The 3,963-nt window shown below is 41.7% G+C and overlaps 1 non-coding gene across 1 annotated transcript; it reads right to left on the reverse strand.

Moving 5' to 3' along the window:
• Positions 1–1,823: 1,823 nt before the first annotated feature.
• LOC119430314 lies at positions 1,824–1,942 on the reverse strand. The gene has a single exon (XR_005187903.1). It is a non-coding gene; the product is annotated as a 5S ribosomal RNA (ribosomal RNA).
• Positions 1,943–3,963: the final 2,021 nt, after the last annotated feature.

A 3,963-nucleotide genomic window follows, 5' to 3' on the forward strand; every position in this document is an offset into this window, starting at 1 on the left:
TGTGTGTGTGTGTGTGTGTGTTTGTGTGTGTTTGTGTGTGTGTGTAAAATGTGTGTGTGGGGGAGTGTGCGTGTGTGTGAGTTCATGTAAATCCTTCTCTACACATGCAGAAAGAAAAAAAAATTGGTGTTGCCCCCCCCCCCCCCCCCCCCCAAAAAAAAAAAACAGGGCTGTCAGAGTTGCAGTGAGTTTATGTTAGGTGGGTGAATGATCTGATCATCTGACTGTTTATTGCAGTAATCCACATTATTAGAAGAAATAGAGGAAAGAAGGCCCCAAACCAAATTTTGCTTAGAGCCACATGGAGTCTTGGGCTGGCCCTGCAGAGGGCTGATTCAGTTGGACAGCTGTTCGAGTCAGATGTTGGCTGGCTACACAATAAATCCCCCCGTTTACATGGGAAACACCTAGACACAGTTTTTCGGAGACAGAAAATGCTAAATAAATGCTATAACTTTTTATAAGAACTGAAAATCATGTATCTGTTTTAACTGCTTCTCTGTTTTGATATGTCACATAGATCCCGATAAAATACTTTAAGATTTGTTAAAAAGAAAAATATTAAGTAGGCTCAATGATCCAGGTAAACAAATCACAAAAACGTTAAATCAGGTCACCTGGACAGTTTCTTTTTGGAAGAAACTTTTTGCCTTTCATCTGAAAGACTTCATCAGTCTGAGGCCTGCCAACAGGATCTGTCTTATAAATAGCACTTCATTGATGTGTTTCAAACCAGTCGGCTGTGGAGGTCCCAGAAACTGGCTTTATGCATGCAGAATAGAGGACCACCAGTCTAAAACAATCGATCAGTGCATAACAATCAAATTTTTTAGGCAAAATAGCTGATCACTACTCACCGAAGCAGCCCGAGGACGACCAGGCCAAAATGGTTCCACCAACATATCCTGATGCATGCTCAATTATCCTGGTTACACCAACCTTTTTAACCATTTTGTAGCTACACATGTAGCCATGCTCTCAACTCGTTCATATGATATAAGACAGGAGTAAAAATCATGGTCGTAGTTTTTCTGAGACACAATTTGAAAGGGTTGGAATTCGTCAGTTTGGCTTCAGCACCAGTTAATCTGCACGTGTGTACATAAATGCTTTTGTCTAACACACATTAAAGACAAACCAATTAAATAATTTGAATTGTGACTCTTTGGCCTCTAATCATTTGTTAACATGTCTCCTTCTTTCATCAGTGTTGCATGCAGATAGGAAGTTGTCTCAGATTCTTATGGATTCAGGCTCACAGAAGCTGCTGCAGAACAGATCAGAGCCGAGCTGCTCACCGGGGACAGTCTGCAGACGGCGGCGCCCAGGAGACTCACATGACATTAATTCTTAGTTACACACACAAAGAAGTTTACCAGTGGATCTAAATCCAGACGCAGTCAGAGGGAACCCCCATTGTGCTGCAGCCGCCTCACCAGCAGCTCATTAGAAACTTTCTTTGACTTACAATATGAGAGAATATGAGCAAAGCACAGCCAAACATTACAGCTCAATTAATAAACTACCTCAGAGACACAAAGTGGGAGTTGTTTGCCTCAAGACGAGACGGGATGAAATGTTACCTCACAAAGATTTAAAACAATACCATTAAAACGAAAAGTTTTCCTGCTTCACTAAAAGAAAATCACTAGTTTACCTCTTTCTGACCTGGGTAAGTTTAAACAAAAGTGTTAATTTAGATGAGTTGCAATATATAGGGGCGATTCTAGGATCTGACCTTTTGGGGTGCTTAGCCCCCAGTACTGACAATGGTTCTTGGCTTGAACAACGCACCCCATGGTGTGGTTTGTGAGAAGCGCAAACACTTACAGCACCTGGTATTCCCAGGTGGCCTCCCATCCAAGTACTAACCAGGCCCGACCCTGCTTAGCTTCTGAGATCAGAAGAGATCGGGCGTGTTCAGGGTGGTATGGTCATAAACGAGGACCTCGGTCACAGATAGGACTTTTAAAGGATCAAGGCAAACAAAAACTAAACCTATGCAACCATTGCAGCATAGCTATTTCTTGTAGGAGTTCTGTCCTGCCTTCTCACTCACTCCACTCAGGACACTAATTGTCAGCAGCTGCAGCTCATTAACTCTACACGCAGAAGGAGTATAGAAGCCACAGAGACCATTCAGCAGACGCTGGGACATTCACTACCAACGGTAGAGCTGTTCTAGCCAGTTATTCAGTGAGAAGACTAAATGACTAATGCTTTGTGTTTTTGTGTCCGTCTCCTCAGCGTTCACCTGCTGTTCTGCCGGGGAAGCCTCTATGAGCATCTTATCCTCCTGCACTCCTTCAGCTGCTCTGCACCTCCACCACTTGCCTGCCTGTTTTGGTTCTACTCTTCACTCTAAGTTCTGCATATTGTCGGGTACTCGATTCCTGCTCCAACCTCAACCATCTCCTGTAAGAATATCACTTGTCAAGATTCTACCAACCTCCTCCAAACAATCTACTAACTACTCCTTCTGCTCTGCAGGAGAACCAGCTTCCTGACCTGTCATCACTTTGATATCTCACTTTGTAAATGCACACTGTAAATTGATATTGAGTCCTGGTCTCTGTTCGTCTCAGTCCTTTCAGTCTGGGTACACCCGCGATCATAACATTTCTACATTTAAAACACACAAAAGAAATCACAACTTTCTTTAAGCGTTCACTCTTAATTGAACCATTAATCATACAATGTAATTACGACAGAAAATGGAGGATTCACCTGAAGTTACCTTCGTACAGATGAACATGTGCTACTTCCTGTTTATAACTGTTGTATTCAGCTGATCTCGAGGTCGGGAGGCAGGGATTTATCATCTTTTACATTTTTCCAGACTCCGTTTAGTTTATAAAATGTAATAAACTGTATTTCACCCACTAAATGCTCCTTCTGGTAAAGGGCATTTACCTTTGGGACAAATTGTGAACGCCAATTGGTTAGCTGCAGACAAGCCTGCTGGATTGATTGACAGGCGTCGTTGAGGATCCGACTCATGAGAAAACAATCATTTTACTGTCCTGTTTACCAGCATCATCATTTATTCCTTTTTTATTCCAAATTTATTCAATATTTTGGTGAATCTAAGGTTTTTGAGAAGTGAGTTTCCTTACAAAGTCCTAACCATGGTTTCTAAATTGTTCAGTGGTGCTCAGTTAATATTTAGCGGTTCTTGAGCAACTCCAAAAAGAAGTTACCATCAAAACTGGTGTGATCCAGAGGGCAAATGGTAGGTGCACCACCTGTCTATATGTGCATGTCCCTGTGTGGGTGAGTGAGTCCAGCTTGATTCCTATTGCTGCACACAGAACTCACCAGTCCAACCTGCGACACACAGACAGGCTCCGGTCATGGAGTCACAGCTGTCGGAGTGGACACAGTCACAGCTCTCTCTGCAGTCCAGCCCAAATGATCCCTCCTGAACAACAAAACAGGACAGAGAACAGAAATACACACGTGCATTCATGGAAAACCTTCCTTTCAGAGTTTTTCGTACAAATCCTAATTAGTGTGCCATGAAAATGCAAAGTACTGTGATTCTGTTCAAAGAAATTATATTTCAAGATTTATTTCTGTGCAATAAAAGTAGTCATATTCTGTAAAACAATATTAAAAACAAAAATGACACAGTATACCAACATATAAATGACTACACAGTCACTGAGAGTAAAGTTCATCTCAGCAGGTGCTTATCAGAAAATGCTGTAACCAAATTTAAACGATCTCTTCCATCAATGTTTTCCTCTGTCTTGCAGAGTAATGCATCAGAGAACAGAGACTTAGATCATCTAGTTGATCATCTTACAACTTCAATGCAAACTTCACTTGATAAAATTGCTCCACTGAAAAAGAAAGTAATCAATCAGAGGAAACTGGCTCCTTGGTTCAATTCTGAGTTACGTACTTTAAAGCAGCATCTAGAAACCAGGAGAGAAAATGGCGCTCTACTAATGTTGAAGA

The sequence above is a fragment of the Nematolebias whitei genome, chromosome 2 (assembly GCF_014905685.2).
Source record: "Nematolebias whitei isolate Nwh7 chromosome 2, NemWhi1, whole genome shotgun sequence".
NCBI lineage: Eukaryota > Metazoa > Chordata > Actinopteri > Cyprinodontiformes > Rivulidae > Nematolebias > Nematolebias whitei.